Below are 22624 nucleotides of genomic sequence, written 5' to 3' on the forward strand. Positions count from 1 at the left end.
TGTAGATTTATTTATCATGTTTTGCTAAAATAAGTGATATCAGGGCTTTCCAAAAGCTGGTGACTTTTCCAAGAATTATTGGAGATAAATACTTGAATTTAATTTTATCTTTAACTAAACCAATGTCTAAAGGATAGTATATTGCCTTCTAAATGGACATTCATTTAATACTTCTTGATGTTATTCAGAAGATCTCCAGGCTTAAAAGATGCTGCTCTGGAATGAAATTTAGGATAAGATGCTTTGAAGAGTTTTAAAAATATTTCTGATCAGATGAGCCACTGACACACAAGTTTGGCTTCCATAAGCTTTAGTTTATTTGAAATGTACTGAAGATGATGTATTTAATTAGCAGTCAACAACCAACGCAAATCAGTTTTGCTTTCTGTGAGTACTAATCTAATAAGCAGCCCTTGAACTGAAGAAGACTGACCCTGCAGCTTCCTCATTTTACATGATATTGGACAACTGCCTCTCCTATGCCAAAATATTAGGACCATGAGGATGAATATTTAGTTCTCTACAGTTCTGTTAAAGAATATCTTGAAATGCTGCATATGTCAACTCTTAATTCAAAAGTCAAAGATGCCTCTTCTTAAAACATGCCTTAGTTATTGAAATCAGCTGACTTCTCTAAAATAAGTAACAAGTCTGTGAGTAATTGATTAAAATTAATTTTCCTTTCCCAGTTGCCCTGCTTTGAGCTCCTTCACTCTTCTAATGTCATCTTGCTAGCAGCTGTCACATTGCTGTAGGAATCTCTCTTCACTGAAGATAAGCCAGTTGTCACCTAAACATGCAGCTAAGATGAAAAAAAAAATTCAGTTGCCAATACTCAGAAGAATAAAACATGTCATTTCAGAGCAAGGCCCAAACCGGCTCCTAAGCAGTGCTGAGTATGCTCTTGGTCCATCTACACTTTGAGGTCATGTCTAAACAGAAGACTCACTTTGGCAAAATAATTATACCAGATGTTCACCAGTTAAAGCATACTAAACACCTTCATTCATGAACAATACTGCACGTTAGGTTTTTCCTTAAATATCCATGCATAAACAAGCTCAAAGTTAGACACCTGCAGTACCAACTCAGCTATGCCCTTTATTGACTCAAGCTGATAGCAACACATAAAGTTCCCAGTGAAAACATGGGCATTTAGATTCTTCAGGGAGAGCAGAATTTCTAATATTAAAAAAAATATATATATTTTTAAAGAACAATTCTCTCAGGTCTTCTTAAAATATAGAAAATAACATTTTTAAAATATGTGTATTGTTTTGGTGAAGTAAGGTCCTTTCTCAAGTTCTTGCGAAAGACAATGTTTACACAGTTAAGAGATTTCCCTGGTGGGTTTTTTTTTTAAAAAAAGCAGTCAGCCTCACAATCAAATGTACCTTATTTTAAGATTAATTAATAAACATTTATGAAGGATTTGATATGTGAAGTGTCCTCTCTTCATATACCTATATATTGTATACATAAACATATATGTATACACAAACTCACATACACACATACATGTTGTCCTGGTTTCGGCTCGGAGAGAGTTAATTTTCTTTCTAGCAGCTGGTATGGTGTTGTGTTTTGGGTTCCGTATGAGAAGAATGTGGATAACACACTGATGTCTTCAGGTGTTCCCAAGTCACATTTAGACTAAGTCAAGGATTTTTCAGCTTCTGATGCCCAGCCAGCAAGAAGGCCGGAGGGGCACAAGAAATTGGGAGGGGCACAAGAAATTGGGAGGGGCACAAGAAATTGGGAGGGGACACAGCCAGGGCAGCTGGCCAAAACTGGACAAAGGGGTATTCCAGACCATGTGATGTCATGCCCAGTATGTAAACTGGGGGGAGTGGGCCTGGAGGGATCGCTGCTCAGGAACTGACTGGGCATCGGTCAGCGAGCGGTGAGCAATTGCATTGTGCATCACTTGTTCTGTATATTCCTATTCTTTTATTATTATTGTCATTTTATTATTGTTATCATTATCATTATTTGTTTCTTCTTTTCTGTTCTATTAAACTATTCTTATCTCAACCCACAAGTTTTATTTTTTTCCTTTCGATTCTCTCCCCCATCCTACCGGGTGTGGAGGGGGAAGTGAGTGAGCAGCTGCATGGTGCTTAGTTACTGGCTGGGGTTAAACCACAATACATGTGCTACATGTTACGTTAAGGGTGCTGTATTACTTGGAATGTCTTTGGAAATAAAGATAGGAAAGTGGTTTTATTTTCACCCTGATTTATAAGTCAAGATCAACAGACTGGAATATTTCAATTTTTTTCTATTTTAGAATACTCTATATTTTATATTTTATTCAGTTACTACTTGAAATTTACATTTTATGGAATATTTTAAATCATAATCAAGATACATAGATGAATTTAAAAAGAGATCAGAATTCTTCCCACATCATAACTGCTCACGGTAGAGTTGATGTTATTTTCTTCAACAGGTTTTCTGCCTTTGTGAAAAAAAACTTAATTATTTGTTTTGTGAAATATTGATTAAACTATAGCTAATCCTTCTATAATCTGCTCCAAACTTATTGTACAGAAAGGCTCATTATTAATTTATGCACACAGTTTATACCTAACCTGAAGGGAGACGATGTGGCAAAAACACAAATCTTATGTCATTTTGTTAAATTTATTCAAGAAAAGGGAAAAGGTATCTCTTTACTTACTAATTAAGTTTCAGACCTTAGCATTTTAGAGCAGCAGTTCCAGAACTCTGCAAGCTTTGTTGCAATAATCCATTTCTATCTGCATTCACAATATATTAAATACAATTTTATCTGCAATTTTAACCTATATCTATGAAAAAAAAATCACAAATACATAGCAGAATGAGTTTTCATAGCAAAATTATAATAAAATTGATTTCTTACTGTAAATTACTGTGCAGATACGCTCAACTACTGTACAAAGTTTATTCTTGGCTTTGCAATGCTTTACATTCTGATTGGCTGAAGAGTTTCTAATTTTCTAAATCACTGCACGGTTCTTTCTCTTTAAGTATAAAACCTACTAATCCATTCCTGCTGTTTGGCAGAGAGTTAACTGAAAGAAGTAGGATGTACATAATAACTGTGTGGTTATCTTTCGATAATCTTACTTCTACCATCACCTACCATACTTCTTAGGCTGGCTCTGGAATACAAACTTTTCAATCTGTCAGCTTCAGCTTACCGCTTATTTAAATACTGCAAAAATGTGTTCTTCTTCTGTTCTTTTTGCAATAAAAAGGAAAAAAAAAAAAGATAAAACAGGGCTGGCAAAAGTGAAAAAAACCCCAAAGTGCTCTATTCTGATCTCATTTTAAATCATGGCAAATCCGAGTTAATTCTATTAACCATCACTGGAGACAATCAAAGTCAAAAGGTCAGAATATGCCCTGGTTTGTAAAGGTTGAATTCTAGCACTGATGCCCCCACTGCAGCATGCTCCTCTCCTACACTTAGTTACCCTCAAGGACAGCAAAGCTCTCATCCCAAGAGCAGCAGCTATGTATTTGCTCTCTGTATTTACTTCCGATACCTGAATCCTCCTCTGCACGGGTAATGAGGAAAAGACAGCAAGCATGGAAAAAGGTCTGAGAAGGCAGAAACCAGGAGAGGCAGAGTGGGGAGGAGCTGCGAGGCACAGATGCTATAAAGAAGGCTATACCCACACCTGCACCCACCCTTTGTGGCATCTAACCCGTGCCAACGTCCAGCCAGGGTGATGAAATTCAGCACGGCAGAATTAGAGCAAACAAGACTATATGAGAAAAAGCAGACACAGAACCAGGATTAGACCCAGGTCTCCCGGTGCTTGTCCAGACCCTTAAGCTGAAGACCCACCCTCCTCCGTCCTCCCTCCTTCGCTGCCCCAATAAGCTTTCGGTTATTTCCCCACGCACTGGGTTATTTCCCCACGCCTCTGACTGCACACACTCCTGAACCTCCCCTTTACCTAAGCTAGAAAATGGAGCTTTTAAAAACAAGCGAACTTCCCTCAATAGCTTCCAATGAAATGAAAAATTCTTTCCAAAGGTTCTCCAAAGGTTCTTCATGGTTTTGTTGTCTTGTGTCTTATTTTCCTTTTTTTTTTCTCTAATTCTCCTCATTTTATAAACAGAAAATTTAGAACACTAATAAAATAATAATGCACCGAACTATTTCTCCTACATTTTTACTTTCAACGTGGATTTAAGGCTAATGCATATTATTGAATGTTGGTCTTATCAGCAAGAGATGGTCCACTGACTTTGTCATGCCTAGTCATTATTGCAAATTAGCAGGAAAAAAAAATCTAAAATGGAGTTAGGGTTGACAGTTTATATTTTTTTCCTTTTCTTTCATTTTTTTTGTTCTTATTATTTTTAATATTTTTTAAAGTTCATATTTTTTCTGCCTAATTTAACCAAGAAATTCTACACTGGGATAAACTCTCTCTATGTAGTTTATTCATATGCTATATAATATATATAGTTTACATATATCTACATATTTCTTCATACATAGATATGTATAACTATAAACTGTGCACAGCAAGCATGCATGACAGTAAGGCATCCAGAACAACTCAGAGACATCATATCAGCTCTCAGGTCATACTGTAAAAGTGCTGGAATTTGGCAGGCTGGACTATATTCTTCTTATTGAACAAGGTAGCTGACCGCTCATGCCATGTTCAAAATGAAACTTAAGGATGAAATCAGGACAGGTGCCTCTATAATTAACTTGGCCTGGTATTCTGCCAGTGTCTGTTCAGAGACAATAATTTATAAATTATTTGAGAATCATTTTAACTTCCTACAGAGTTTCATAAAGAGATCTTTATCTTGCACAAGTGCAAGCATCGCTCATTGACTTCAATGGAAAGATGCAAGGGTCTTTAAAGGACAATGCAAATTCTCTAGGACACACACATTAAAAAATACATGGGTTTAAACATTGTATTTATAAACATGTGATATGTTGCTATAGACCATAATATAATGATATGTAATATGATATATTTGTACTTCACCTGTTCACAGAAAGAAATAATACAGATACTGTCTTATGGGAAATGATGAAAAAGGCAAAGGCAGTACATATCTATCTATGTCAAATAAATGGAAGGAATGTGCCTATATCTAATATAATTATGCCTTTGGGATCTTCAGCATAAGGCTGTGCATCTTAAACCAACCATTTTCATTTCTGATTTTTAAATTTATATTTCAAGCCGATGTTTGTATTCCTATTACTCCCATGATGGTAGCTGGGCAGCAAACACTATCACGATAGGTCTCTATAATGAGTGCTTCTCAAAATGAGCGTGCAGATGAACTATCCAGATTTATCTTTAGAAAACATTTTATTTGAAGATTTAACTCTAGGCAAAAGAATCACCTGGAATCAAATGACTATATAATCATAAAAATTTAGAGATGAAAAAAGATCTAAGAGCTGATCTAGTCAATCCTCTTAAGTACCTAGGATTGTAACCTGCAATGAGTTCTCTGGAGTATTCTCCACTCCGGGTTTAAAGTCACCGTTAGCTCCTTCAAATCTATCCTACCGTCCACCTCCTTACTAGGAATTTTCCAGATATTCAGACAGTGAGCTCCTGTGCTCAGTTTCTTCTCATTTACCTTTCCTAGGTACACAGACCATCACGTCAGCACCGGTCTAATATTGCATTCTGTTTTGAGTTATATTGGCCAGGTTTTGGTCAACGTTAGGGAAAACTCTGGGCACATACAAAGAATGACCAGCTGACACCATGCAAACCTTCAGTAGCTGGGATTACTCCCTATCCAAGCACCCACATACATTCGCTTTTGATTATCGGTTAGCTCAGTCACTTCTCTCTAGCTTTCCTCCTGAATCAGTCCCTCCATTCTGTCACTTTAACAGTTTCCCCCTTTTCTTCAGACGAGTCTGAATCTCATCAGTTTGACTCATTACAGGTTTTTTTTAATGGCATGCTACATTCTAGGTAGTCTAATACTGCCATGTGGAAATTATGGGTTCCCAAAACGATACGTTTAAATATATGGCATAAAAGGCATTACTGCTGCTTTTTGTTGTTGTTGTTAAATCATATTTTAATCTTGTAGCTAATTTGTTGTCCACTTCACTCTTAGGTCTCTTCCTATTACTTAATATCTGTTTCCGCTGAATATTTATTTGTGTTTCAGATATTTTTTTTCTCCTGTATATTCAATACTTTTTTTTTTTTTTTCCTCTTGTTAAATCTTATATTTTGGTTTCCAGGCAATATTGCTAACCTGTCTTGATCAGTCTTATTCTTTTACTTTTCACACAAGTATCTATAGCATTTACAAACACAGTAACTTGAGTTGTTTCATTTGCACACTCCAAATTATTTCTGAATATGTAGATTCAGATTATAAATTCAATATTCATAGAATGAGATAATGAACTTCCTCAAAATCACAAAAGTGTGCGCAGCACGCATTTTGGGGGGAGAGGGAGGGTTGTTCATTTTTTTAATTATTAGAACATTAAAATTGAATATTCTTTTGTTCATTTTTAGGTGAACTCATCATATTACACATGAGAGTTCAAATATTCTGTGGTCTTTAACATTCTGTGTAACTGATGGCTAGTTAAGCGCAGGATTGGGCTTCACCTGAGAGACCAAAACCACAGGGATGAAAACATAGGAAGAACAGGTAAAAATCCAGTTTAAAACTCAAAATACAGAAGATTGTATCCATTAATGAGAAATGCTAATTTTGTGTATGACAGGCCCAACCTAAGGCCTCTGTTTGTTTTAGCAGCTCTTACTTATAGGAGCTGCCTCATTTAAGAGACACCATAGGAAAGTAACGACTACCTGAAAAACAGGAACCTTACAGGATTGGTCTCAATACGTGACTAATAGTTTGTACAATATATTCTGATTTCACAGGTATTTTGGCCTGCATTCCTACAGATACTTGAATATATGCTTCTTGTGAAAACACTCATTAAAATCACTGAGATTTATTTTTTCTTAGGTGAGGGTGGAATAACATTTTAAACTAAATTATGAAATTAAGCATTTGTTTTAAATACTGTAACTTATGTTTATTTTGTGTACCGCAAGGGAAGATGTCTGCATACTGTAGGTTATTAGCAAAAAGTGCTCAAATGGCTGACTTTCATTTCCATTAACTGGCACACCGTTTTTCCTTCAGTGATATTCTATTTTTTTCACAGATATTGAGAGGCATGAACAAAACTAATGAATATTTCTAAGCAAAATGCTTCAAAATCATATACTTGCAAAGTGACAGAAATATTTAATTTCATGAATGTATCCCATTTATGTTCAAAATAGAGTATTTCACTGGGAGAATTTACATGTTTCAGCGTCATCTATCAACAGTGTTTAGAATAGGAGTGGTATCTTTCAAATGCAGCATTTACAAGTCACCACTTGTCATTAAATGTAACTGTACGTTCAAGAGGTTTGTAATAATAGCCTTTAATTAAACTGGGGACTGTTAGAGGGTTTCTGTTGCCCTTTGAAGTTCTTAATTATTAGTTGTATCCAGCCTTTTATGGTGCACTTAAGGTTAAATTAAATAATTAAAATATACCTCCAAGAGAAATATGAAGACTTCACGTTTTAATTAAATTTCTGAATTTCAAGGTTTTTAAAATAATAACATATGTTTTGATTTTCTTGCGTTGGCATACTAGAATGCTACATACATTAAACAAAAAATCAGTAGCTTTTTATGGGAATAATCGCTAAGCATGACGCATGTAAATGAGCTATTTTCTATGCATGGCTGGCAAAAGTGCTAATTAAATAGTTGGTATTCAAGGCTATGCTCGTTCATTGTTTAGTGACATACAAATCCAGCGATGTGTGCCAGCAGACATTTTAAGTTGAATGTTTTCTCCTCTACGCTCTTTGTCATGAAATGGTGGCACCATGATGAGAACACTAGTGTAAGCAAAACACTGAAATATGCTTTAATAATGTTTTAACCATGTAGCAACACTAGTCTAGTTTTCTAATGAATTTTTAATTTCTTTCTTCATATGAGGATGTTACGAGTTATCGCTGATGCATATTAAATCATATACATGAGTCATTTTCTCCCTAAATTTGCATAAAATGGCTAAATGCTAATTCACCAAATGGGGCTTACTATATATGGTACAGTAAATATGCCCTTGCAGGTTTTCTGCAATCAATCTCCTGTATTTCATTAGCAGCCAGATAAAGGTCTGTTCTGAAAAGGGAAAAGAAAAACTGTTGTGTGTACACTGAGAACTTACGATGCCTATGATTATTTCTATGTCATGATTAGAACCCACTCTAGAATTAGAATTTGCACGAGACTGAAAATAAAGTTCCTTGGCAAGTGCACTAAATGGTGTCCCTGAAAGCAGCCTAGTGCTGCTAATAACCACCAGGCAGTTCATTGAGACTTTCCACATTTAGCATTGAACGCTGGGTTTAAAACCCACGTAGCCCATGATTTTTATTTTGCAGTGCTTGACGTATCTCTTAACACTCCCTGCTAAATCTATAGCCACCAAATTCTTGCCAGCTCCTCACTATTTCTCAGGGCAAGTTTAAAATTCTTTTCTTCTCTTATTGTTACATGCACTCACCTTCCACCCACATTAACTGTTCCCTTCTTGTCTTCCTGTTAACAGAAATTATATATACTGGCCAACATACATTTGAATTGATAGCACGATCAGTAAGAATGGCATCACTGTTGCAATATTATTAATCCAAACAAAAACCTTACATTTAATGATGGAAACTTTGTTCTCTCTCTCTCTTTTTTCTTTCTGACATCCAGAATATTTTTGTACCTGCTGCAAAAAAAGTGCTATTTAAAAATAAATGCATGCTTTGCCCTACAGTTATTTTGAATTAGTCTTGATAAATAATTAAGTAATGCATAATATATTATTTAGATGCAATGGTCTTAAGAATTTGAGTGGTATTTCAACTACAATTATAGTAATTTATTTATCAGTGAAAAATTTACATAATCACACTTCAAAATCCAGTGGACTGGAGAGATAGCAGAAGGACACCCAGGAATGTGCATAATGACTCTGGGCATTAGATTAACTTAATAATGTAGTGATGTGCAAGACGTTATAGTACCTAACATAGCTATATTTGATTAATAATTTTTAAATTATGAAAGCTAAACATTGTTTTCTCTTTTCAGTTTTATTTTAAGAAAAAGGCAAATTTTAAACACAGACTAGGAATTAGACCATTCTCTAGGAAATAAAATATTGTTCCGACTAGAATGGAAGAAAAATTAAATATCATTTACAGTAAAATCCTGGAGTCTCTCTTCTTCAACTATCAGAGGAAATGTTGATTTTATTACAATGTCATTAAATGGTTACTTGATTTTGTGTAATTATTTTAGGCAACCCCATTGGTCATCAGTGGTAAAGGACAATGCAGGGAAGAAGTGGAAGTTTTGTGTCGTGTCAGTGTAGGCAGACTGGTGACAGAGGTAACTCAGTACCGGCAACTGTGTCATACTGTGGATCTTCCCTCAGCCCATGAAGTCTTTCTGAGGCCAACGAGGTAGAGCTTATAGATACGATGGAACGTAGTGAACTCACTTCATGACGATGCACATGGAGCTACAGAGCATAAGTTTTCTGGATTCAACATTACACACACAGACACATACGCACACGCAAGTTTGCATATGCCAGTTGTGTCCATGTATATGTTTCTAAAATAAAAAGAGGATCTAGGTAGCTGTCATACAAACCCAATTCATGTCATTCGAGAGTTATGGGAATTTAGAGGAAGGCATAAAATTAGTATTCATATATTTCCCAACAATATATTTATGCCCACTGGTAAAATATCGGTACCTTGTAAAATTCTCAGTACTCAGCTGAACAGTAACCTATATAATGCATGGTTACACCAATTACAACCACAGAGAAGGAGGTTTTAATGGTCTGTTTTGAAACAATTTTTTAATATAGAAAAGAATTAGCTCTGGCTCTGTTTCAGACCATACCACCACCAGATTATACTTTCCTATGCACCTACAGCAAAGTCTGAGATGCTACAACAGCAACTGCTTTCTGTGACAGACAACAGCTAAAGACAATAATTCATACTTTATACAAAAGAGTGCTAATTTTACATTTTCTGATGTACCACAACTGCTGCAGAGTTAGACAGGTGAGAAGAAATTGCATATGTGTGATCCCATCCTCATTGTGCAGGTTTTCTCCTACTGACTCCAGCTTTCTCATACAAGGTTATTGTGTGTTAGATTCCAATTACATTAAACTATTACTGTTATTCTCATGATAATGATATTATTTTATAACACCCCAAACTCTTGTCTCCTAAAGATAACATTCTACATGACAATGAGAGTGGAGTATTTTTTATGTTAATGTCCCTTTCAGAGAACTGACATTATTAACAGAATAAATGTAACTTACTTGAAAAGACATCTCTTAAAAAAAAAAAAAAAGGTTTAAAAAACAAGTATATGCCCCTTTTCATTGGCACAGAGTTTATTCTGGAATTAAAATTATTCCACTCAGACCATACAGGTCCTTTTACAGAGGGCCAAATGCTGGTCCTATTCGAGTCTGAATATAGACCGACCAAGCTTTGACCCAAAGAACAGGACAAAAATCTGTCCCAACAAATTCTTCTTAGACTCTAAAGAAGACAAATTACTGACCATTTCCCATTGTCATTTATTTATGAAGTTCACTTTGACACAGCATGTACTTTCTCCACACTGATGGACAAACTGGAGGTCAAAAGGCTAAGCAGAAGGTGGTTCCTTATCACAATCTCCTGTGCATTGGCAGTTTCCTTACTTTCTTTATCACATGGGTCTGCTGAACCGGGTCACAGCTGCAACCTTACTCACATGCCACCTGGCTTTCAGCACCGTGGAAGCCATAATAGTCTACAAATCATTAAGCAAACGAAGAACTGTGTCCTTATCACACATTGTGCTTCAGCATAGATATTTAAACTGTCGGTGTTTAGGAGGAGTGAATGCTCATTCACCATTACTTTCCAATGTTACATGCCTCAGATTTCAGCAAGAGCTGAGGGAACTGAGAAAGATGGCAACACAGCATCTACACCTGGAGGAGCAAGGTCAGTTCTGCCCTGAACTCTATGCATCCCGTGATTGTTGCTACATTAACTATGCGTGTATTTACCATTCAAGTATAAACCACTTTAGAAATATGTCCTTATGGTGTAGCTTGGGCACAAAAATTTCAAAGGCGAGTGGTTACAGACATAAAAATGAACAGCATCCCAAATGGCTGGGGTACCAAAGAGTCGTTTCCAAAACGTTACTCCTTTAGTTACGAGGTGCTGGAAGCATCCACACTTGTAAGCGAGGCACTCAAACTCATAACAGGATCCAAAACCGGGCCTGTCCTTACAGCACCAAATGGAGATGACCGCTTCCGATGGGATGCTGTCCCGTCTTGCCAGGAAATTCTTTAACACAAAAATGGTCCAGCACGGAGGAAATAAAGAGAATTGGTGAAAAGAAAAAGAAAGAAGCCCTGGCTACCAGGTGATGACAGGGCCCTCTGAAGTAATTTTCCGTGGCTGATGCCGGCGTGAGGGCCGCGGGCGGGTTGAGCTCCACCTGACAGCAGTCCGGAGACAAGATGCTATCGTTAGCCCCGCACAGCGTGATTTCTCCCTAATCCTTTCTGCAACTTACAACAAGTTTAAATGTCCATGCATGATGTTATTAACTGCCTTCAGTAACCGCTTAAGACCCGGATTTGCGCACACACCCCCCTTCCCCCCCCCCCCTTTTTTTTGAGGGGGTGGGGGTCAGTCCGGAGCCCCCTCCCCCCCCGTCGGCCGAGCACACCGGCGGGTCCGTGGCGATAATAACTCGATTAACTCTTCCAGGGGGTACCCGGGGGGGGCTGGCTGCTGCGAGAGGCGGCCGGCTCCTCGTACAGCGCTAATTAGCGACAACCGCTAACAACAATTAACAGCCGCCGTTAAGCAGAGCAGCCCCGCGGCCGGAGGGGGCGGACGATGAACCGGGAGGGGGGAGGAGGGCAGAGGCCGGGCACCCCCGGGGAGAGGCCCGGACCCCGACCCGCCGCCCCGGCGCCATCACCCCGGTCCCGGCCCCGGCCGCGCCGCCGGTCGGTCTCCCGGGAAACACCAATCAGCGCCGCGGCCGCTCCGCGGAGGGGGCGGGACCAAGCGGGCGGTGGGCCAACGGGCTGGTTCCTGGCGTCCCGCGCGGCGGCCGGCCGCCATTTCGGCGGGAGGCGGAGGGGGTTGGTGTGAGACTCGGTGAGGGAGGACGGGCTGTCGCGTCCGTCGCTCCGGGACGGCGGCTGGGGCTCCACCCGGCGGGGATTCGGCCTCGGGGAAGCCGGGGGCGGGGGGGAAGGGCTGGAGGGGGCGCAGCCTGGCGGGGCGGCAGCGGCCCGCGGAGCCCTCTGGCCCAGCGCGGCCTCCTCCAGTGCCAGGGGGGTGCCCCCCCCCCCCAGGTGCAGAGGCTGCAGGGCCAAAGCAGAGGCCGTTTCCTTTCGGGCGGGGGGATCCAGAAGGAAAAGGCCTCCCCCTGTGCCCGCTGTGTCTGTCCACTGTGGACGACAGGTGGGGGGGGAACCCTCGCCACCTCCTTGCTTGGGAAACCGGGCTGCGACAGTAGATGTTTGCCACTATCGCTGTCAGATAAGGGACAAGATCCAAATTCACAAAGCCTAGCGATAGTGATTTATTGACCTGTTCTGCTGCCGGTCTGAGCCGTACAGAAGCAGTCGTGGGCAGCCGTCAGCCCGGTCTCTGAGTGGCACTGAGGAGGACAAGCACTGCGAGGTTTGGCTCATTCATAGTTTAGTGTTAGTTGTATGGAATTAGAGGGGGAAAAAGAGCTTTCTTAGCACTAGCTTTAAAGACACAGACCAAACACCCCATTCTCTTTCCCCTGCATTACAGATATATCTCTAAAATCTACAGGTGAGCAGCCAGGCCTGAGACTCAGTCCTGCTCCCTGCAAAGCCAGTGGCACAACTTCATCCGTGTTAGACTCCAACCCTTGGCAGGTAATCTCCACGCCAGCTTCACACCACGCACTATGAACGTATACGCATGCATGCATGTATGTTTATAGTTACACGCAAGTGAGAGCTTCAGGAAGAACAAAACAGGTTACTGCAGATGGACAACAGCAAAGCCAAAGGGCTCCTTTCTCCTCCTCTCCCATTCCCTCCCAGAAAGGGCCATTAAAGATGCCTTAATTTTTACCTCATGCACTTGCCATTTAGTTAGGAAATTTAATTGTCAAAAGTCTGACGTTTTCTTTCTTCTAAATTAAAATAATGGAGGAGGTATGGGGTAATTAATGTGCTCACCCCAGGGTGAGCAATCAATGGAAGTGGTGTACATTTTAAAAATCTAAATGGACTTTTTTCATCGTGTCTCTGTGGGATGGCTACGTACCCACCTACTCCCTTCTGGAGGCAGCCAACAGAAATCAGAAAACAACTTTTAATTCAGGCAGGAGGGGCGGGATCTGCCCTAACGGACAGCACGCCCTTGGCTTCTCCACAAAGTGAAATATTTCGCATCATCTGTTTTAATTGAAACAGAAATAATGAACCCACCCTATGCTAATGCATATTAATGGCAACCGTAGGGAAGGGGGAGATGCGCTGATGAATATGCCCATTCATACAAGCAGCCTTTTCTGGAGGGGTGAAGGCAGCAAACCCCCCCCAGCTGCCGGGTTTTGTACGGGGTGCAGGGGACTGGCGAAGGCCTGGCTTCTCTTTCCACCTCCACAGACAGGGTTTAAGCACCTGCCTGTGCTGCCCTGCTTCTGCTCTGAGCCCGGACAGCCCCAGCTGCCGCTCGTTCACAAGTGGTTGTGTGAGAAAGTCAGAAAAGACAATTTCTCCGGCACCAACACCTGCCCAGCCACCACGCCAGCCCTCTTCCCGCCCTGTGCGCTGGCATCCCCAACGTCCAGTGCTGCAGGTGATGGCCCTGCTGGGAAAGGCAGCAGGTGGAGCGGCTGAAGGGGTGCATTATTGAGCACAAGGGCAGTCACTCCTTGTTTTGTAGTTTTATGCCGGGAACTGTACAGCACTTTATGAAACACGGGACAGAATCGCAGTCACTTACATTGAAAACACATTCTAATAGATCAGATACGACTAACTCCTCGAATGTCTTTGAACGGTGCCTTAGTCTGCATGCGCTGTGTCTGAATGCTGAACAGAGGACTAAACTGAATAGCACTCATAACAGAAATCATTATCAAGTGGCGGGGGGGCGGAAGAGTAGTAGTAAAAACTGAGGGAACTGGAAACATTCCTTCTGGTACCTGGGTCTACACCCGAGATGCCCTGATGGAGTTCCTCCAGCACCTGGAGAAACACATTTCCCACTGCTTTGCTTATCAGTTTCAGCCTTATTTCTGCTAAACATTCAAGAAGAAATCTTCCCCTAGACTCAGAAGAAGTGACCCGTGTACTATGGAGCGCACTTATTAACGTTTTATCAGTCCGAAGCCAGAGGGCTGCTATACTTGCCGAATACAAGCTTGTTCACACAGTTTATTTTCTTAATTACGTAAGAAGCAGTTTGGTAACTTGAACTTCCCAGGAAACAATTAGCCAGCTCTATGTGCTGAACCCCCGTTCCCATAAGAAAATTAAAATGTTTATCTGGCTAAAATAACTTGTAAATGAACTCATTTTTTTGCTCACTTCTTTTTGTATTTCGTGCATTGTAGACGCTAGCAATGATATTAGTTCTAGTGTGGGAAAATATTATAATTGAGATCTGGTAAGTTATTTGCAGACTTCAAGTTTTTCTTTACACTGTGCTGACATTTAGTACAGCCCCGGTGAGGAAAACAATGCTGCCATTCATGGCTCTAGACGTAGATTTCAATCGACTTAAGCGGGCACAATGAAACTTGGTCATTCACTGGTTACCCATATTGTGTTCTCAAATTTTCTCTCAGCAAAAGTATAATGACTCAGTATTGTATGGTTGCATAGACAAGGGCTCAGAACAAGAGACACTAGTTTTGTCTGACGGTGTGAGAAAGTCGTGAAGGGATCTTTTCTTCCAGATGGTGTTAAATTCAGCTGCCTTTTTAACATTGGCCTTGCACAGCAATCTGCTGCTCCCCTTTCACAAAGAATAAGCCTGGGTCCCTGCTAGTTAACATGCATACTCACGCAACCCGCAACTTCACTCCAACTGTTTTACAATGCACTGGTATGCTAAATAAACTCTATCTGGTCTCTCCCAATGCTAAAACTAGCCTTGAAAGAACTGCTCCACTGATATTTACACTTCCCCCCCCCCCCCCCCCATTACATAAAGCTGTATACGGTTTGATTTTTTTTTTCCCCACGAGTTTTAAGGAAACGGCACCGAACAGACAGATAATCCTAGGAAACGTTACTTGCTGCGTGAGCCTCTTAAAGCATGAACTTAGAGGGCATGCTGCCACATTTCCACATCCTCTCTTTTCCCAAGTCAGAAGTTAGATGTGCAGGGCAAAAGGGGGGGCGGAAATGAGGCACTTTGCTCCTAAAGCAGTGAAGGAGTAACAATAATAATAGTAATAACAGCCAAACGTATTTTATTGATTGGTAGTCACGTAACATTAATAGGGTACAGAACGGTTTAATACGACAATGGCCAACACGCGATTATAATCCTGATATTTTTCTTCCGTGTTTTCCTTCGCAAGTTTACATCAAAGACCGAGAGGCAAGCAACAGCTTAAGTAAATTGACCCCGCTGAATGCCTAAGTAAACAATGGGTTTCCCCGGAAAACAGCTTATTGCCTTAATTGAAGCTCTTTGAGGAAGAAAACCGCGTACTTTGTCATGTAAATGTTAATTGTAGTAGACAATGGCTCTAGGTAAATAGCACCCCTGGACAGGCAGTAAATGAGAGGCGTGCGGGCACTCCGCGGTGAAAGGTTGGTGGCACAAACACGGTTTCGGATGTAAATAAACACGGGTCCGCTCACCGGTGGCTACCGCCATAAAACTTTGGCACGTGGAGCGCAGCCAAAACGGCGGATTTACCTCAAAACAGCCTGGCCAGGGTCCCGGCCGGCACTGCCGGCAGCCACCGGGAGAGACCCTCCGACCGAAGAGCGGCGGTGCGATTATTTTTTTTTTTTTTTTTCAGCGTAAGGGGAGGATGGGGTAACTTTTGAGGCCAAATTTTTTTGTTTTCAATCGACAGCACGCCTGCTGCTGCCAGGACTGCCTCTCCGCTCCCTCCCCTCTCCCGGTGTGTGGCGTGAAGAGGCAAATATTCCCGCTGTAAGCCCCAAAACAATGTTTTAGCCCGATTGCAAAGTAAAAAAAAAAATTAAACAAAAAATAAAAAGCAGGGCGCAGAGGGTTATCCCCTCGTTTGGCGGAGCCGTCTGAGCCCCGTTCGTTCCCTTATCTCTGCTCTTATTTTAATCTGCCTCGCAGACGCTCGGTTTCTAGCACAGCATCCTGCGCCAGTGTGCCTCTGGGAAGACGTTTAGGTCAAGTCCAGAGGAAAACGCTACCCTTTCACAATTAATCCTCCTCGATTCCACTGCAAGAGGTTTTGCCTACGCTGCGGTAATTAATTACAGAGGCGATTAGCACCCGAACCGGTGTTTTATTAAAAACCCGGGGATGTTTGCAAGGCCAGCCTGCCACGCCTGCTCTTCCCTTCTCCCACCGGGCCCAGCCTCCTCGGCCGAACCCCCCCCCCAACCCCTCCACTGCTCCGACGACTCCCACCCCCCCCCCTCCGCGAAGGGCGGAACTTGCGCCCTGTTCGCTCCGCGCCCCCTCCCCTGGCAGCCCGCGGACGGTCGCGGGTGGGAAACGCTCTCGGGGATGGGGACGGGGACGATGAGGATGGGGATGGGGGGGAGGAAGGCGAGGGAGAGGAGCGCGGCGCGGTGCCGGCGGTGGGCTTCCCCCCCGCCCCGGCCCCGGCCCCCGGCCCCCGCCGGGCTGTCCGTCACGGGCTGCCGGGGCACGGCGTTGCCACTTGCCCCGAGCGTGGGAATGGGAGCGCCCAGCCGTTCACATCTCCTGCACGCCGTTTAACGGAATCAATTAGGCAAGACAGACCCTCCGCTTCCCCACCCCCACCTCCTCCCCCACCCCCCCCACCCCCTCCGTTTTTTGTCAGGTCTATATACGTCCTAATTATTTCGGTTTGGGATGCCAGAGCTGTTTCCTGGATAGATCTGATCATCCTTAAACAAAAAGAGAGGAGGCGCACACGTGGGTTTGGGAGTAAATGTCACTTTCATTTCCAATGCTAGGCGCAGAGTAAGGCACAGAACATTTTTTAACACTTTGACAAGGGGGGAGGCGATCTCGTCTCCATCATGTCTTTCTGCTTCAGTAGCTTCCTCAAGGAAACCCTCTCGGAACAGAGAAGCATCTGTGCTCGCGTTTTGAATAGAAGAATAAAAATCGGCCATCACTTTTTTTCCATCTTTGTGCAGCTCCGCCGAGTTCTCGGTAGATATAAATTATTGAGCTTGCCTACACTTCAGTGTAAACTTTTTCTGAAAGCCTGCTTTCATATTCTTTGAAATAAACCCCGATGCTTTGTCTCAGAGGCACACAGACAGGTCTTGGGTTGGATTGTTGTTTTTTGGTGGGTTTGGGGTTTTTTTTCCTCTTTCAGTTCAGTCCACGCTGTACCATCACCACCACCGTCATCTTCATCATCACCAACTACCACCTTTATTTTTAAGGCCATTTCCTTGCAACGAATCGTTTTCCAAAAATGAAACTCAGGATTTCCAAATACCTTTCTGAGAGAAAAAAAAAATAATATATCCTCTTAGCCCAGTTAAAGGTTACCTGGTCTGGGTTTCTCTTTATTTATTTATTCAACAGCAATAGTTGCACATGCATTGTTTACCATCAGTACCATCTCCTCTGTGCAGCGTCTGGCTATCCGTTCTGTGCCATCTGACAACTTCGTATTTTGGAATAAGTGTGCCATTTAATTTCCTCCACTCCCACCTTCAGCTGTAAAAATGTTAGATTCAATAAGCATTCCTGACCTTTCTCGGTTTTTACTGTCTCTCGCAGTAGTCTTTCATTTTCATACGCTGTACGATGATCTTGAAGGAGTTTTTACTTTCGGTTATCTAGCTTTATGAAGACCAAAACACTCATACAGCTAGATAACCAAAGATAACAACTCGCTTCCCTCAAAGCTTTTTTTTTTTTTTCCTTGCTAGAATCCAGATTCTTTCTGACAAACAGGCGTGTTGTTTCCTCCAAGAGTACCAGTGCTGCTTTAAAATATTCATCCTTTTATGCAATTGTGACCTGGTTTGTGTGTCTGTGTGTATGTGCAGCTAATAACATCCAAAAGAGATCTGTTGCCTTCAAAGTTTATTCCGAACTTTTTCTTTCAGCCAGTAATTTCCGGCAGCGGTAGCCAACAATTCGTCTGTTAATACCAGAAAATAAAACCAGCTATTAAGGTGCGTCAAGCTGCGTTAAGAGTAAGAAGCATCCATCCCTTCACAGGCCTCTATTTGCATTGTAAATCGCTTCGTTCTCACGAAAGGCTCTTTAGCCTCTATGAAGATATAAAGCCATCGGCAATTTCCAGAGCGGTGTCAGGAGGAAGAAGGAAAGAAAAAAAAAAAAAAAAAAAAAAAAAAATCCCATTTCAGTAGAAAGTGACAAGATGATTCGAGGATGCGGCTCCTGATCCCTTTAGATTATGCACGGCATAGAGCTTTTTACCAAATGGTGGCAGCTCGATGGCAAATATCTTGCGTGCGTGTGTGTTTTAGGGGGGAAGGTCCTCGCTTTCCCGGGGCTCCTAGAGCTGGGGAGAAGAAGACGCGGTCTTGCCGGCTTGCTGCTGCCCCCGGTCTGAAAGAAGGAGAAAAGGGCCATCATTGGAGGGCTTTCAGTGCCAAAATGTGGACCAGCCCGGCAAGGTCAGAGGTCCTGGACCGCGGGAGACCAAGGTAATGATGATGTCATGAGAAACCTCAAGTACACACGGCCATTGATATGCATGAGCGACCAGCCACCGGCCCCGGCCGGCGGGACCGAGCCCCCGCTCGCCTCCAGCATCGCCGCCTCCAGCATCGCCGCCTCCACCGCTCCCGGCCGCCGGGAGAAGCCGCCCGCCGCCTTTACCTTCCTCCTCGCCAGCGCAGACCGCTCTGACATCCACAGGCAGAGGCAGAAAGCTCTCTCTGAGGACAGATAAAAAGCGTTCGCAGCGCCTTTTTTTTTTTTTTTTTTTTTTTTTTTTTTGCCTGCTTTTTCTCTTCTGGCAGCCTCCGCTTGTGCAGGGGGATGCGAGGCACTTGGCTGCCTGGCTCGGAGCGGGGCCTTTGCTTTTCCCAGGCCGGGGACCGCGTCTGTGCTACGCAGTGAGTCGATGTGTAATTACATTGACAATTTGCTCTGACGGGTTGTGCGGGGGCTGGTTTTTTGGTTGTTGGGGGGTTTTGTTGTTGTTGTTGTTGTAGGTTTGGGGGGTTTTGTTTGGTTGTTGTTGTTTGTTTGTTTGTTGTTTTAAATGGCTCCGCATCTCGGCCGTGTTTCGTGATTTGCAGGTATTTACACCGGGACGGCTGTGCAAGGCGTTTTTCCTCTGCGTGTCTGTCGGGAAAGCTGCGAGCAGCAGGCTCAGTGTATTTTATACCATCTATACCCTCTCTCCCCCCTCCCTCCTTCCCTCCCTCCCTCCCTCCCTCTTCCTCCCTCCCTCCATCCTCCCCCCCCCAGCCTCTGTGTGTGTGTGTCTCTCTGTGTCTGTGTTAGAATGCAACACAGGTGAACATTGCAGCAATATTTATCTAAGGCGATATATCATCTGGCGAAATGCCTTAATAAAAACGCTGATTTATAGTTTATTTTTATTAACCTCGTACTTAGAGCAAAGAAATGCATGCTGACGTTACTCAAGGAACCGATGGAGGCAAGTCCTTCTAAACTGTTAGAATGCGTTGTGTACAGTTTTAGGATTTAAGTCTCTCAGCTCCCCCTCCCCCACCCCCAAAAAAGAACATTACACTTTGAATTATTTAACAGTATAATTTGTATAGAATTTTTCTAAGTCTAAAGTGCAAACATTAAAGGTCTCTCGAGTATACATGATACAATGAATCTTCTCACTGAGGTCTACCATATTTACTGTTGAAATTAATAAATGCACTTCAACAGCTCGTGCATGCTGCAGTCAGTATAGGATGCAGGCTGAAAAATCCAGCACAGGCAGAATACAGACTGCTCTGCACTCCTAAAGGAATTATGACTTAAAATTCGTGCTGCTGCTGTTCTTTTAAGGTGCAAAATAAAACACAACCATACCATGCGCTATGTTCCCGTCCAGTCACAGTCAATATGCCACACTGCCTTTAAATGCATTTGTTTGTAAATTAACCCGTGTTTGCACATGTTGCTATTGTTAGGGGAAAAATTTTAAATGCATGAAGTTAAACTGAAGTTGTTGTTGCTCTGTGTTGGCTGCATAGCCTGCTTACATGACAAAGCGTACGTGTGCTTGTGTGTACATAGGGGAACCATATGTACATGTGTCGGTCTAGGTACATGTGTCTGTGTTAAAATATATATGTAGGTGTATGTGGTTACACTGTAAAATGACAACTATATCAACCAGTCCATTTTTATCCTAAGTTAATATTACAAAGGCGTGAAAATGGGGAAGCAATCGCATTTGTCAGACAAGGCCCAAAATTAATACTGCCACCAAGAAGTAACACATATACATTGCTGATCTGCTGAATCTCGGATTCAGCAGCGATATTGCTAACGAGGCCGCTCATTTGTGGTTTCAGAATCTCAGCCTTTGAAACTAGGCAGCTCTTTTTTAAACAGGTATTAGATATCCTGGTATATCTGCAGTTTACCACCGGTGCTTTGTACCTGAGAGACGTAAGAGCTAACAGTGCCAGCCTTCTTTGTGGAAAATACAGAGCCTGGCACAAAGTGGTTAGAATTCTTATAATGCTGCATTATTAGTTACTGAGCTTCTTCATTACCTCTCAGGCTGTTCAGGCACAACAGGGACCACCGAATCAGACATCTGATACATCCAGGGGCACATGATCATTCTGATATTATGTAAAATTCTAATGAGCTTTTCTGAATTGGCAGACAGACGGAGAGATGTTTTTTTTCTGGCAATAGCTAGGGGCAGCAGTGTTGGTGATCAGGCATGTGTTGCACACGACAGGCTTGTGATCTTATGCATCAAATTCTTTCAGTCAGAGGCAGGAAAATCCAAGTGCTCCTCATGTATATGTGTGTGTAAGGCTATGCTTACACAGATATCTGTATATATAATGCATATTAACACAGACACGTCTGTACACGTTAATGCATGCATGTAAACCATGTCACCAGATTTACAGTTTAATGCAAGGCGTATTATTGCAAATTGATATGTTTCAAAGATGCAAGGTATACCTTTCAAACACCAAGCCCTGGTCTCACAACCACCCCACTTACACACTGACTTGGGAAGTAACTGCAATACACCTGTCACATTTTGTTGATTAATCACCAGAGCCTCAGTAAGTCAAAAGAGCCAACATCACTATTATGACCTAGCTGTTCATTAGCCGTATTACCCATTACATTTTCTAACTCTCAGACATCTAGTAGGGCCTCAAAATCAATGGGTGTCAGGTAAGAATTCCTCAAAAGTATTTGCTTATTCTGAATATCATAAAAATGTATGCAGCGGTTGCAAAATACATTTTCAAGACTGCAGTGTTGTCTAGGGTCTGGAAAGTTTAAGCAATGTGTAGTTCTGAAATTACTGCCGAAAATATCACCTGAATTGTCAAAAGCATCTGTTGTTAACACTTCCTGCCTTCTTCCAGTTTACATCATTGTATAAAACTTATTCATTCCAAAATCACCGTAGTAATGATCTGCATATTGGGAGATACGGAATCCAAACATTGACTTTTTTGTCCTACCTCCCTAATATATTCCCACTAATGGCCTGTAGATTAGTATGTGATTGCCATGCTTGTTTTCTAATCTTTTTATAGGTCTCCAGATGGCTGTGACGTAAAGAAGAAACATCCTGCGTGGATTTCTTAAGAATAAACAGTCTGTATTGGCTTTAAAGAGGAATGCTGATGATTCTGTAATAATTGCAGTCAGAGCCCCGTCCTAATGCCAGCATCCCCACCTTCTGCGGGGAAGACACACAGGAGCCCCCCTTAAGATGCTGTGAGGTACATAAGAAGGGTGTAGCATTACATAAATCCCCCTTTTCCCACTAAATCATGGTAGAATTCATGCAGATGTAAACGACGGCATGCCAGTACAGCACAGGCCAGCTTTCCCTGCAGAGCATCCCTTTCCTCCCAGCCAGGTAAGTCACTTGACTAGCTCGCCTTCTAATAAAGGTGCCTCATCATTTCTTTTGTGACCACAATTTAATTTTACAAGCAACTGTGCTTCTGTTATGTTGAACATATGGTACGCAAAGGGGTATCCAATAGAAATCCAAATTACAAAATAACAAAAGGCAGACTGTCGAGAATTCAAAGTCTCAGAAAAAAAAAAACAACAAAACACAAACTGCAAAGAGTCAG

The 22624-nt window shown here is 42.1% G+C and overlaps 3 long non-coding RNA genes across 14 annotated transcripts in view; 1 reads left to right on the forward strand and 2 right to left on the reverse strand.

Moving 5' to 3' along the window:
* The window catches only part of LOC138683935 (uncharacterized), a 130260-nt gene that overhangs the window by 91676 nt on the left and 15960 nt on the right, over positions 1 to 22624 (reverse strand). The gene's annotated exons all lie outside the window — the stretch shown is intronic.
* LOC138683936 (uncharacterized) lies at positions 12595 to 22611 on the forward strand. 2 transcript variants are annotated; one of them, XR_011323432.1, is made up of 2 exons: positions 12595 to 13069; positions 22073 to 22611. It is a non-coding gene; the product is annotated as an uncharacterized lncRNA (long non-coding RNA). The 2 variants fall into 2 exon arrangements; XR_011323433.1 differs by lacking the exon at positions 12595 to 13069 and adding an exon at positions 18875 to 19003.
* On the reverse strand, positions 18397 to 19257 carry LOC138683938 (uncharacterized). The gene is made up of 2 exons (XR_011323435.1): positions 19179 to 19257; positions 18397 to 18905 (listed from the first exon to the last, which is right to left on the reverse strand). It is a non-coding gene; the product is annotated as an uncharacterized lncRNA (long non-coding RNA).

The sequence above is a fragment of the Haliaeetus albicilla genome, chromosome Z (assembly GCF_947461875.1).
Source record: "Haliaeetus albicilla chromosome Z, bHalAlb1.1, whole genome shotgun sequence".
In the NCBI taxonomy this organism is placed as follows: Eukaryota; Metazoa; Chordata; class Aves; order Accipitriformes; family Accipitridae; genus Haliaeetus; species Haliaeetus albicilla.